Here is a 15,066-nt window from a genome sequence, read left to right as displayed (position 1 = left end):
ATCCTTGGGTCCCAGTACTTTAACTGCCATGACCACCTAGCTTGACTCCAAGGTTCCTGGAGCCTCATGCTTTCTAACTTGGGAGGGTGACTAATCCTGCCTATGTGATAAGTTCTAACCTTCTAATATTTCTTTGGACTGAAGAGAGAAAATGACCTGTGGTAAAGAACGGCAACTATAGTGCTTAACACAGCTTAATACCCTGAAATGAAGTAAGCGTGTGCTATGTTTCCATTAAAAACTTTCCAGCCACAATTAATTGAACAAAACCTTGTCTTGTTCCAAGATTATTCTTGGAAATGTAATTTTAAAGCCTGTGTGAAATGAGGAAAGTTAACTTTTTTTATACCATATGAAAGCAATTTCATTTTTTTAGGAATGATTTTGGATAGACTTCCGATTGAATATTTTCCACTGGAACTAACAGTGTAGAAGGTTGCGGTGGGGGGAGCGCAGTTCTGTGTTCTTTTGCCAGCACTGACAAAGGTCTGGTTGTCAATGATACCTTTACAGCTAAATTTACCCCAGAGTGACATGAGCAGGTGCACTCGGGCCTGCCAGACACTTGTGCAGAGGGATCACGCATCTCACCGCTTGACGATCAAGGGGGCAAAGCCTCCGTCTTCATAGAAAAGGAGAGGAGGCAAACACAGCCCAAACTGGGGGGTTTCTCTTCAAAGCCAGCTGGTCTGGCTTTATTCTATAGGAATTTTTTTACCTGCCAGAGTTTGGACAACAAAGCCCTCAGCAGGTGCTGAAGGGCACAACTTCCTGGGGAAGCAGAACGGCACTGGTGAGTTTTGATTGCCAAAATATAATTTTTTTTAATCTCTAAAAGTTGGTTCTGTTATCTTAGAGGAGACACTGCTAAGGTACCTATGTTCACAAAGCTGATGAGAGCTGTGCAATCAGACCCAACTACCCAACTGTAGGTTTGCTTGGTGCACATAAACAGCTTTTAACATTTGATGATTTTTGAAATTATAAAATGATAATTTGTAAAAAGAATAATTTATAGTTTCAATATTTCTCTCTGATTACTATTCTGGATGTGTGAAGACAGCGAGTACATCACACATGCTATGTGAGGCTACATCATAGCACTTTAGTTTCGCTTGAATCTACTTCTCATAATCTTCTTTGAGTAAAGTGTAGGTTTTCAAAAAATTTTCCATAATCAAATTGTGAAATGGTACACGTTCTTCTCAAAAACTCCCATGTGTTAGTATTTAAATGTGTGCATATCATAGGAATATGATTGGAATATAGAGCTAGTTTTATTTAATATGCAGTAAAATCAACTAAGTGAACAGAAAAATTAATAATTAAAAGGAACAACATTTTTCATTCTTTTAGAAGGTTTTTATAAGAATAAAATCTTTAGGATAAATGATCAAGAGAATAATAAAGAGAGTTTTACATCATTTATTTCCAAAATTAGAACATTTATATATTTTGGTATTTTTTATTTTGTGAATTCAAAAGTTGGGTAAAAATATTTTTTCAGAACAGGATTTTAATTAATGCAAAAGAAGGAAAAATGAGACCACATGTTAGGACATATTTTTAAAAAGTGATTCTATTTCAAGGACTCATTCTTTTAACTATGCTTCACAGCATTTCTCTACAAATTGTTGTATTATAGCAAATTGAAAACATTTATTTAAGCAAGGAAGGAGCTCAAAGCTAGGGACTATACATAGCAAACATATGAAACCATTTTAATAAGTAAATTCCATATTCACAAGCAACATGGGCTAATGAATGTAAAAGACACAACAGCATACATTGATCAAGAATGCTATAAATTATTATGCATTAAAATCAATTTTCTGGGCTGTGGGGGGTAGGATTGGTACTTAAGAAGAGAAAAGCTTCTACAAATATAAATTACTAAGACTATGAAGTAAATGTTTTATTCTGATGGTGCCATAAATAATTTCTAATCTACATGTTTAATACATATTTGTAAAGTGGGAGAAATATAAAATCTGGCTTTTGTTAATGATTATCTTATCTAAAACATTTTTAAATCAAATGTGGTTTGGACATGATATAAATTTATAAATACTTTTTAAGCAGGCATGATTTCCCTTTAAAAATATGAAAACTGGTTTTAAATTACCAAAAATGGTCTATGTAACCAAAAGCCAAATACTTAAAAAAACAGACTCACCTAAGAACATTTTTGAATACATATTTTTTAGAAATTAAAACTCAGGTTTACTTTAATTATCAAGTATTGCATATGGACTGTTCTTCTGGTTATCAGAGCATATTTTTATTTAGGTGGAAAGTGTTTTGTGAGCTGCTGCCGCAGGGGCTTTGTCATAGTTTGTTGTTGATTCTGACACAGGACTTACCAAACCCATTAAATTTTTAAAAATCTTCCCAGCCTCTTAAAGGAGACATGTGAAAAGAGGTCATTTTCCTGGTTTGTTAAATGCTATGTCCTTAAAGAACCAAAGCACTTAATTTTGAAAGTGAAAACTATTACAACTCATAAGCCACGTAGGTATGCTTCAGAATTACACTTAAGAAGTTTTCGTGTACATTGCAATTGGAAAAATTTACCCCATTGTCGTTAACAAACACTCAAACAGGAATAAAGAAACAAAACCTTCTGCCAAACTACTGTTTATGACTTTCTATGGGGAGTTCAAGCTATTTAAAAAAATGTTAGATAGAGTCTGCCTATCCAAACAGTCTAAAACTTATCATTTGCATTGTGCCAGGAATTCAAGCTTTGAAAATTTCATGTTTTCTTTGAATTATCAGGAGCCATACGTCCCTATTACCATGCAGTAATATGTGTGTCCTTCCTAACAAATCTTAACACTAGGTCACAAGAAACCCATGCTAACTCTTTTCATCTGTCTGAATTGGTTCCTTTAGCAAACCTTAGCGACAAATTTTGGATTAAAATGGCAGTGACTCATACCTGCCCTATGCATTTAAGGGATTCCTTGAAATACATCTTCATAATTATAAAGATAATTCTTTCAGTGGTGGAAAATTCATCATTCACCTGGTTGAGTGGCTACTCAAAAGGCTTTTTGTTCATTTTCTGTATTGATAAGAAGGATACTGATTCTTCCAGTAATTAACAATAATTAGTAAACTGCATGGTGCCTGACCATCTATTTAAGTAAAAGAGTTTACTTGTAATAATTTAAAGAAACAAAAAATACGTTGGCAGCTTTATACGTATCTCCTCATTGACCAGACACCTGACGGACAGCTGTCATCTGTCCGTGGGCCAGATGTAACTCAATAAAGATAAAAATGGCATATTACTCATCCCTGTTGATAATACCTGGTGCCAGGAAGTTTGCAAATCCAAATACCTGGACTACAGACAGGACAAATAAAAGAGGATCACCCCTCTGCCTAGCAGGCTGCTTCCATCACAGGTTTATTTTCAATTTCTTCTTACTTGCCCAATTTCTCTTCATGTCTACACATGCTTCACATGTGGAGAGAGTTAGTTTCCTTAAAGGAACTTTCAGAGGTGTGTACACACCAGTCAAAACACTAAGCACTCAAGCAATGCTATCCCTCTATCAAAGATAGGTGTCTCTCCTTGAATCACATTCCTTTTGAGCTCAAGAAGTAAGTTCATAAAAGTCACAAGAGGAAGACTTTGAAGCTCCAATTTCTCATTTTAAAGAAATTCCATAAAATAATAGAATTGAAACTAACTCAGTCTCAGTGTGAGTAAGTGAACACAAATTTGGACTTGTCTCTCAGTTCCAAGTTCAGTTTTCTTTGGCTTCAAAAATGTGGACAATCACATACCAAACAAAAAGAATCACATGGGAAAGTTGCGTGAGTATAGCTACTTTCTAAGCCTTTTTCAGTAAGTAGAAATATCTATACAGGAATGTATATATATATAGTTTACCAAAGTATGGTACGATATGCTGTAAAAGCATTAAGAACATTAACACATTGAAACATGCCCATTTTGAGCTCTTTTAGAATCTTTTCATCATTCAAGTGGATTTGCAAACTAGAAATACCAATGTATTTGAAATAACAGAATTTTTTAAAGCACAATATAGGCTTTAGAAATTAATATAGAAATCAAAAGTTTAGTCTGGTCTTTCTGAAAGATTGGAGAAGAATTAAAAATACTAAATATACCATAATATAAGCATACATATAGTACACAATGCAGTATACTAAAAAACTGACTCAACAGTTAACTAACGTATGTGTGAGAGTGCTAACTAACAAACCATAGTGTAGATCAATGGCTGCATCATCGCAATCTCAGAGGTCATACTATTCAATAACATCTTATTAATGTAAGTATTTGACATCAAGTCAAATAGTATTGATTATATCAACTACTATTGATATATTTTTTGATAATCCCATACAAGAAACTGACCCAATCAAGATTTAAAAATCTAAATATTCAAACAATTATTCATTTTCTGCCCTCTAGAAAGGAAATCATTTCAGTTAAACAATACTTTCTGATTTTAAGGAATGTATCTTATCCTTGAACTTTATTTTTTTTAATTTCTTTATTTATTAAAGATTTATGTCTCTTCCCCCCCACCACTTCCAATTTCTCTCCCCTCCCCCAATCAATTCCCCCTCCCTTGAACTTTAAACCGGCATTCACAGGTAGGAAGTAGAGCTTTGACATATAGACAGATAAATTACAAAAACACAAAATTGGGGGGAAACAAAATATAGATATAAGATATGGATAAAAATGGTGGCTACTATTTCTCTTCAAAAGATTGTTTTAGAGTAATCAATAATGGGGATATTTAAACTAAATTTTATATATTTATAATTTATAAATGTTATTTGCTTGTTTTGTTATGTTAATCAACAGATCATTTGACAATATGCAATAACAGCATACAAATCAATTGCAAAAATATTATTCTGCAAACAACATCCATTTGAAGCTACTGTTGAAAACCGGGGTATCGAAAGAAAATACACAAAATTGTATCTTGCATCTTAAAGAAGTTTTTACGGAAGTGAATTGTCCCTTGTCTGCTTCGAAGGGATAACAAGTATTTCTCTCTAGAGCTGATGAATATGGTTCAAAGAACACCAGGACGGAAGTGGAAGATCAGAGTCCTCGGCTCTGTTTCACTGCTATGTACTTTTGTGACTGAAAAGAAGTCACTTAATCTCTGTGACACAACTAAATGGATTAGGGCTTTTGGGTTAGTTACACACAAACCCCAAGGAAAGAACTTACAGCTAACCAGGAGAGTATTCTCTCAGCTTCACGGGAGGTGTCCCAAAAGGACTATGGGCCATTGTGGAAATCTTAGCTACAATGGCATGTCCTGTCTTCTCCATGTAAGTACTCCTAATAAAGGAAATCCCAGACCAGCACTAAGCTGCGAAGTTAAAGGGCAAAATGAAACAATTCTGCAGAGCATATTACTGAGTAAAGCACCTACGAGGGTGCCCTTTTTACATAACGTGACAGTTCACATCCTCAACATCACATTACTACATGAAGCTCTGAACTTCATTGTGTATGCCCACAGCTAAGTTGGATGGAAATCCAATGGATATTTAATATTTTCAGTTTCATGAAATGGAAGGAACAATTTAAGTTAAAAAAATATTTATGATACATAAATGCTGTAAGTGAACATAATGCTTGTTTTGTAAGACAAAAACAAAGAAAAAGACATTGCAGCAAGAAACAAGGACATCAGAGAACTCCCATTCTGATGTACTATAGATGTCTGAACTTAAGAGAAACTAATGGCACAGTTAGATATGGAGGGAGGTTGGAGAGATTAATAGCAGCAGTTACGTATGGAGGAAGATTGATGACCAACCTGTTGCAGAAGTTGGTGATGTTCTGAAGGTCTTTTGTGGTTTCTGGACAGGCAGAGTTAATTACCAAAGTCATACGAGCATCTGAAAGTCGTTTTACTGAGAGACTCTGGGTACTCAAGTCACTGGAGACAAGTGTTCGTCTTATTTTCAGGAAAAAAGAAACTGGCAGTAGCCAAAGCATGCACACCTGTGTGCTGCTCATCAGTAATGTTAAATATCCCTAAATTAGATGCCCACTTCACATTTTTTGAGTGCCCCATTTTCCATTCAAGAAAAGATTAGGGTTTTCAGTCGGATATACTAAAAAATAGAGTGAACCCTAAGTAAATTGGATCCCCATTTGCTACCAAGAGGTCAGCCTTGAAAACATGCATACAAGTCACATCATACAGACTGAGACAGGTGATATTTTAGAAAGATGCTGTGCGTGTGTGTGCATATGTGCACGCTGCACATGTGTGTGTACATATATGCATGCAGCAATAACTAAATAACTTAAATATGAATTTAAGAAAGGGATCCATGGGAAGTCTGGTGGAAGAAAAAGAAGAGGGTAAATGAAGTGATTATGTTTCAGAAAATAGCAACTAGATACATAGATACACACATTTGTAGATACATAGATAGAAAGAAAAAAAAATGAAGTTCCTGTGCTGTTTGATTGGCTTCTTAGTGAGCAGTTTACAATGAGCATTGTATGTGTAGGATGTCTTTTGCTTGTTTACAGTTTGAACCATACTGGGTGTTTGAGGCAGGCTCTTGCTAAGCAGTCCTGACTGGCCTCAAACTCCAAGTAATACTCTTGCCTCAGCCTTCAAAATGCTTGGATTATAGGCAAATCCCATCATACCTGATTTTTGAGACTTTTAAAATGATGATTCCTAAACTGGGCACAACAGTTCCCAGTTACAAACCCAGCACCCTGGAGTCTGAGACAGACCTCTGACAGTGTATGAGGGCAATTTGTTCTACAGCAAGTTCCAGCCCAGCCAGGGATACATAATGAGACTGTCTCAAGTTTTGTGCTTTTAAAAGGAAGGAAGGAAGGAAGGAAGGAAGGAAGGAAGGAAGGAAGGAAGGAAGGAAGGAAGGAAGGAAGGAAGGAAGGAACAAAGAAAGATTAAGTAAATTCTAAAAGGCAGTTTCCTGAGAGAGTGAACTCATGGACCAGGATTGGTTCAGACAGTCAAGTTTCAACCCTTGCTGATTCTGAGGCCCTTGAACAAAACTGTGATCTTAGCTGGTCATTATCCTCTTAGCCTTCTCTAGTGCAATGTTAGTTCTCATGTTCCAAAGCAGCAAGAAAATCATGCATGGTGATCCCATATACTTAGAGGCCAATAGGAACATATGGCTATAGCTACAAACATAACTTTTGTTTTTAATCATTGTCTAATAAGTTAAGCATATAGTGCTTAAGTAGTTGACTCACCTTTTTTATTTGAATTGGCAAATGATAACTGTCCCCCAAGTTAGCAAAGCCTTGGTCTTACTCAAGATCCTAAATAATGCAGAATTAAGTATGACCAAGTGACTTCTGCTGATTCTTCAAGAAAGTTATTTCGGGAAAATAGGATAGACAGTGATTACTCTAAGTCTGCATCCACTAACCATAAGCATATTCAGTTAATCATTGCTGATCTGGAGAAACTACAGGCTTAATTCTCCTCTGAGTGAGCTGTTTTATAGCCCTAGGCTACACAGACCTGACTCTCACAGCTATGTGAAGTTGAGTTAGGAGTGTATGGATGGTGAATATAAATCTTTCGCAGACAATAGTTTTACAAGCATAGTTTTTGTTCATTGTGAATCATCAGTATACTTATGAATAACAAAGATAATCATATAATGTATATGATTTATGTATAAAATTTTTATGTATAACGTATAAGCTCTTTGTAGTGGCAATTCTGTGGTGATTTTTGAAATAATGAAAAAAATGCTAGTAGTAGTATACCACAGTTCTAAGAGAAACATCTGATTTTACACAGAAAAAAAATGATTAGCTGTTAACATGAAAGCAGCTTTATTGTATAGACAACTGAAAAGGAATCTACAACAGAAAATGAAGGATGGAGTAACAAGGATCAAAGGGATGAAGTGGGAGAGGGTGGAAAGAGAAGAAAAGGTAGAAAATAGGGAAATTATCAGTTGATCATCTATTGCTAAAGACATTAAAAGGAACAAGAAAGTTGCAAAAAGTTTCTCATGTAGTGCTCAGAAACTTTTTCTTCAAACATCCCCCTTGCCTTTCTGAAATTCTTCAGAAAGATGAATATTGCTATTGTTACAAAACCCATTCATATGACATAACTCTGTTTAGGTACAGGTGTGTGAGCATACAAGGTTGCAAAGTATATGTTCTTGCTTCCTCTTCTGATATAGAAAGATATCTGTGATTTTTATAGAGGAGATAGGGAAAAGGTAGCACAAACTTTGTCCTCTAATCCGAAAACACTCCCAAACGCCATGTCCTTCATTCAAGAAGAAATACATACTATCTTAAAGAGAGTTCTTAAAATCCCTCCAAGATATCACTGAGCAAATTGTAATTTTACGTCTGGTGGCTTTTAATATAAGGGAATGCACATGAAGTAAGCTGAATGGCAACATAGACGCTAAGGCACAAGAGGCACAAATATTTGTTCAGTTGGTGTCAAACTCATACGCAAAAATAAAATGAGGCCAAAGCAACAGGTAGGGGAATTTGCAGAATCTGGGGGGAAACCCATGAATTTTCAAAGAACTCGTCTTCCAACCCAACATTTTCAGAAGCAATAAAATTTCTTCAAGTCAGAGCCAGCCTTCCCATGCACTTTCCCTTACTTCTGTGTGTACAATTAAGTGGCTGGCAGTGGGTGGGACTTGAGGCACACAGAAAGCTTGCCCTAAAAACACCTCTAGAAACACAGCAGGAAGCTTATGGACTCTGCTAGAGACTCTTTTACATTAAAAAGAAAAAAACGAACGAAACATTTTTTTTTCCTCTTAAAAGTTTAAAAATATTCACTTAAAGAGGTAGCACATATCGAGGGGATGTCGTGGATAAGGCGTGGAAGCAGCAGACTCTCATAAAAGGCAATCTGTGAGAATTCTGGGGCTTAAGGGGATGCTGCAGGATGAAAGGACCTTGTAAGTCCCATCAGTAGAAGGCCAAGAGGAAATAGAGGCACTCACGAAGGAGCTGTTATTGATTTTCAAATTCCTGCTGGGGAGCCAAGGTGAAAGAAGGGCAAGTTGAAGGTAGGTGAAGGGAAGGACCTTAGGGGAAGACAAGTCTCAGTGATGTCACAAAGCTGCCTGCACACAGGTGTGATCCCTGACTCCTAGGGAGACCAAAGAATAGACTGACGAACGAACAGTCACTCATCCTATGCACTTAGGCTCAGACTCATAAGTTTAAATGTTAATAAGCAATAAGCAATTTACAAGATTTCTGAGATAACCAAAGTATATAATCATGGATCCTTACTCTAGACAAATACCATCACTTCCAAATATCTAAAAAAAATCCAGTATGAATACAAATGAAAGCTCTCTGTGAAAATTAATTTCTCCAGAACATTGACAAATATGTTACCACCCAGAAAGTATAAAGTATCTTGGTATAATACATGTTGATTTTCCTCAACATAGTAGCATGGATATGTTTTACTTTACATATTTAATTATAAAATAACTTTTTTGAAGTATGAAATGAGAGAAAAGAATACCTGCTTTAAAATATCATTAAGTAACTGATAGCAATGTGCTTTTCAGGGACTTGTGGAACAGGAACACTTGAAACTGAAATGATAAAAGTATGTACTTTCCTGAGGATTTCCTATAGGTTAGGTAGAACTATAACTTCATATCCTTCTCTCAGCAAACTGCCTGTTGGGGGTCCGGCCCTCTTCTCAGGACCCTGTGATCTAATCCACAGTCCACTCACCTTTCTCTGCCTTTGGCACACCTCCCATAATATGCAATCATTAAGCAGCAGCACCGACCTGTAAACATTTTCAGTGCCGGTGCCCCACATCAAAGCTTTGTCCCCAAGGCCTGTGCATTTCTATCAGGAATGTGCATAAAGCTATAATTTTCTAACTGTAGTTAATGTCTGTTTATTGTCCAAATATCAAATATTTCAGGTTTAATAATCAAATCTTAGTTTCCACCTTGTTTACTACCTGTGGTTTGGATTTACTACTATTTTATTTTTTTCTGTGTTTGTTTACTTTTACATCCCAACCGTAGTTTCCCTTCCTACCTCTCTTCCTAGTCCCCCCCTCTCACCTCCCTTCTTCCTCCCCCATCCACTCCTCCTCTGTTTCTCTTCAGAAAAGAGTAGGCTGCCCGTGGATATCAACTCGTCATGTCATATCAAGTCACAGTAAATCTAGGCATATCGTCTCCTATCAAGGCTGGATGAGGCAATCAGGTAGGAAGAAAGAGTCGTAATTGCAGGTAACAGAGACAGAGACAGCCCCTGTTCTCATTGATAGAAGCCCCCCACACAACTGTAACATATGTGGCTAGATCATGGCCCTGCAGGCTCTCTGGTTGTCAGTTAAGTCTCTGTGAGCCCCAATTAACCCCGGGTTATTTGATTCTGTGGGTTTTCTTTGGATTTACCTTTAACATAAAATGTTCAGACTTAACTATAAAGACTCTCCAATACCAAGATGCTTCTTAGAATTACTAAGCAAATATCCAAGGCAACATCTAATAACTTCGAGCAAAACCATCTGTGAGGAACTAGTGCCCTGGCATAACCACTGTGAAGTAGGTAACCAGCAAGTAAACATAATTTTCTGAAATTTATTCCAGTTGTATGATTTTATCACTCCCTGCTGAGTCCAAATATAAAGGCGTATCAAAGCTAAGAACAGAGTTTTAGGAATGAATTAAGTCTGATGTTGTGTCCTTTGATGTTTGTGGGCTATCTGGACAGACAAATTCATCTGAGCTTTCGTTTTTAATATCTATAAAATGGAGATAATAACAGAAGCCCTATAAGAAGTTGTTGCTTGGATAAAAGGAATAATGTTCATAAACTAATCAGTACAAATTTTGAAATATCAAGTGACGAAGAAATATGAACTACTTTGAACATGCTTATTTGTATATATATTCTAAGAATGCCGATATTTTGCATATATCACAAGTATTACACTTAGATTATAAATACAATTGATTTTAAAGAGTCAAACATAAATTTAGCAAAGTAATATGCAATCACGTTCATTGGTTTGGGTCTTTGGCTCAATGGATAACCCAACAAGCAGACTACTTTTAATCACGGGCTTAAGTTTTATTTTCCTCCTTTTGTTGCTATTTTAGTTTGCATTCTCACCCTATTCAAGATAATTTAGAAAATTGTCACCCCACACAAGGTGAATTTTCTTTCTTTTTGGAAAGTAAGAATATTAGCATAATTATGGATGTACTTATTTTAAATCTTTATAGAATTATTATATATTGAAAACATATTTTTGTGTATTTCTTTCCAACTTAACAAATAATTTTAATCTGCTTAACTTAAATTTTTAGACTATAAAGTATTTTAAAATAATGTAAGCTTTCCTTTAAATAGAACAACAATGATTGAAAATTACATAGAAAGACAGAGTACGCTATATTTTATCACCACTATTCCCTCCTCTCTAGACATCTTTGTGTGATCTTAATAACTAATGTTACGATGAACACCACATACAAAGTCTTTAAGTTCCTGAGCCTATTTTTATATATATTACTAAAAAATATAGTCTATTCCAGCTTTTACTAAAAGTCCAAAGTGACTATCTTTCTGTTTTTCATGTTCCATTGCCTGCCCCATAATGCAGTAGTAACATCTACCACACATGCAACAGAACACTGACTCTAGGTCCCTCTTGAACAGAATGCTCGATCAAACATTCCATGAGTTCCCCTTTCCCTGGAGGCCTGAGCCCAGCCCAGTTGCCATAGATGGCCATCAGACATTTGGAATGACATCAGGAGACAATCTGAGCAGGCACTGCCCTAAAGAATTCTGCTAGCAGGAGACTGGGATATCAATGTCTTCTTGGCCGACAACTGCATTCCAAAGGTCAGCTGAGGTGACGAGAGGATGGACTTGGAGTGTCCAGTGCCTTTTCAGCAGCCAGGCAGCGACTAAGCAGAAAGCAGTCCACATGAGGGCTAAAAGTAGCCTAGAGACCACACACCTGTGAAAAAGTCAACGTGACCCAGTAAAACAGAATTTTATGTCTAAAGAGATTTCCACTTCTTCAGAGGTAAAATTCAAGACCTGTTCTTATCCTGAATCAATCCTCTTGTCTCTGATGACCTACTTCTTTCTCTATGACAGCCACAGTGGGGGTGGATAGGGAACTTAATCCTGGGGAAGAAGGAATTGTTCACACAGAATGGCATAATTTGTTTCTCGTTCCTGGTGCTTATTGCATGGAGGATTCTCATTCCTAGCAGCAATACATGGAGAATATCACATTAAACTCAACATTTTATGTATAAGGAAGCTCAAAATGTGATCAGTTCCCCTATGGTACTGGCAGTTGGCTTGGGGCTACACTCTCCTCGGGATCTCACCATATACAGGGAGGCTGAGGCCTTCTGCTCCGTCTACAATAAACTGAGATATTTCTTGTAGGGCCTTGGATTTCGAGTCGCATGAGAAAAATTCTTTCAAACATGAGCAAATGGTAAATAGACAAGAGAAACAGATGATGACTCAACAGTGGATCAATCCAACATTCAAAAGTATTATTTTAAAATTAGTTCCCATTTGTGAATATGCTGATGCAAACAAAAAAAACACTTTTATTTAGGTTAATTACCATTAATGGGCAAGATTAATATCAAAACTAATCTCAACTAACAGCAAAAAAATGTAGGGAGCAAGTGCAGCAAAATAAATCACCTCACTACTTACCAAAGCACCAAGTGATGCTCAGCCTAAAATGCCGTAGCACCTGCTGCTCATTTTCTCACCCTACGTAGCAATACCTCTGATTTCATTCTGTTTATGGCATTAACATTTCTGAGCAAATCCTATCTTGTGAAATCAGTGAATTCAATTTCTTATCAAATTTGAGGAAGATTATACTTTGTTAGCAAGTCTCACCTCAGATAACATCTTTTTCTTGGACTTCAATATTTCTTCTTATCTCTTATTCTAAAAGTATAATGCTAGTTCTGCATAAGTTTTAAGTACAAGTAGGCAGAGTATTAAATCCCAATAGCTCTCTTTGAAAAGTATCATGTGCTTGTTTGATAATATCAGTAACACAGTTTAAGTTTGGGAGACAGTATTATTCCTCATGCAGCTCATTCTGTATTAAATGGAATTTTCTCCGGGATGAATCCTCAGAAGCATTCTCTCTTGTAAAAGGATAATTCTGCTTAAAATCTGTCAAGACACCTTTGTACATAGTCAGTTTGCTGGGCCAAACCAGACACGGTGTACTAGCCAGTAGCAAGGATCTTGGGCTCTATCAGAGGCTTAAGCTTCTTTCTAAATTTACAGATATGGATCACTTGGTTAGCTTCTCTGTTGTTGACTTGCCTTCCTTACTGAAAAACAACAAAACGACGTATGCATTAGGTGTTTTCTAGAATCTTTCTCAACATAAAAGACATTAAAATTCAGACTTGAAAACTATTTTACACAACAACTATGTAATAGAAATGCAGAATGTCTTAAAATCTGGCTAGTATCAAGCACAAAATATTTTGTTTTGTTTATTTGTTTTTGAGACAGGATTTCTCTGTGTGGCCCTAGCTGTTCTGGAACTCCCTCCGTAAACCAGGTTGGCCTAGAGCTCAGAGATTTGCTTGCCTCTGCCTCCCAGGTGTGGGGATTAAATGCATGCACTACCACCATCCAGCAAACAGAAGGTTTTTTAAAGCCTGTAGTCTAGTTAAAAACTTTACTGCCGTACTCTCAGTATGACTCCATGTAGTAGTGGTGAATATAAATATATCCCTACCTCAAAGTTTCCACTGAGCACGTGGGCCTTGGTGATCAAGCAGTTAAAATATGGATAATGTTGAGTTTTCATTAACTTGAAAAGCCACATGTGTCTAGCAGCTACCCTATTCAAAGCAGTCCTCGAGAAGAGGACATACACGTTTACACTTTAGAGGTATACAGACAGTGAGCTACAAAGTTTTTGATGTGCTCTTCCTACCACATTTACCACACTTCCTACCACACTTACAGCACCCTAGACAGACAAAGAACATCACCAGAATCTCCATTTCCCAACGGCTGTTTTTGCAGAACATCCAACACTGATTCCAAGTGGTAACACATGAAAGTTGTGCAAGGAAAAGGAAGTTTTCTTGTTTGGGTTTACTGTTCATTTTCTTTAGCATCCCACTTCTCTCTCTACTTGGTGAGCTTTACTATGCCAAGACAGAGGTAGCTTAACCGCTGAAGTTAGTGGTTGGCTTTTAGGGGTTTTTTTGTTTTTTTATACTTCTGTAGATCCTGAGTGCTTAGGGTTTAAATCCAATTCTGGACCCTGATCCTTTCTTATTGGTCTATTAGATTTGTTTAAAAAAAAAAAAATCAGGGACGCTATAGGACAGGGAGGCTGGACCTGCCCAAAGCCCCTATTTCTCTCCCAGGATTGCAAAATGCTATATGCGCATCGAGTAACCAGAAACCCCGACCTCGTGCCAGCACTTTGTGCTCTTTGTGGGTGGTGGGCTCCTTTTGCTGAACCCCGGTGTCTGTGGAGATCGGATAGAGCTCATCTCCAGCTCCTTGGAAGAAATATTCTTGGGATCCTAAAATCCAGACCAGCAGAGAAACTCCACCAGCGCCGCCACCGCACGTTTCCAAAGCACACCCACTGTCTTGGCGCCCTCCTCCATTCCTCGGAACCCATCAAACCCCATCTTTATCAGCAAGCCACCGGTCTCTTTCCTCCTAGCCGAGACAACTCCTCTCAGCCGAACGCAGGCCGGCACACCCCTTCCTGTCCCGGGCACAGACAGCAAGCCCAACCCCCTGTGCAGCCAGGCCCAGCAGGTCCGTCGGAGGGCCCGGCCTCCTACGCCCAGTCCGTGGCGCACTCACGTGGCACACTCGAGCACCCCCCCCCACACACACACACCCACACACACTAGCAGCCTGGCTGCTCTGAAAACTCGCGGGGCAAAGAGTCCCCACCCCCTCAGCTCCATCGGCCACGAGAAAAGTGGGTGGGAGGAAGTAGAGACCCGCGGAGAAAGAGCGGATAG

General features: G+C 37.6%; 1 protein-coding gene across 11 annotated transcripts in view; it reads left to right on the top strand.

Moving 5' to 3' along the window:
* Nucleotides 1-417: 417 nt before the first annotated feature.
* The window catches only part of Mef2c (myocyte enhancer factor 2C), a 169,388-nt gene continuing 154,739 nt past the window's right edge, over nucleotides 418-15,066 (top strand). For 3 of the 11 annotated variants that reach the window (XM_075976374.1, XM_075976382.1, XM_075976401.1), the window contains exon 1: nucleotides 576-793. The gene's annotated coding sequence lies outside the window, so the exon portion shown is untranslated. Of the gene's footprint in view, nucleotides 794-15,066 lie in introns of all 11 variants that reach the window. The other 8 variants (XM_075976384.1, XM_075976388.1, XM_075976373.1 and 5 more) reach the window with 7 other exon arrangements.

The sequence above is a fragment of the Microtus pennsylvanicus genome, chromosome 6 (genome assembly GCF_037038515.1).
Source record: "Microtus pennsylvanicus isolate mMicPen1 chromosome 6, mMicPen1.hap1, whole genome shotgun sequence".
NCBI lineage: Eukaryota > Metazoa > Chordata > Mammalia > Rodentia > Cricetidae > Microtus > Microtus pennsylvanicus.
The sequence above is the reverse complement of the archived record's forward strand: the minus strand, read 5'-3'. Positions and strand labels throughout refer to the sequence as shown.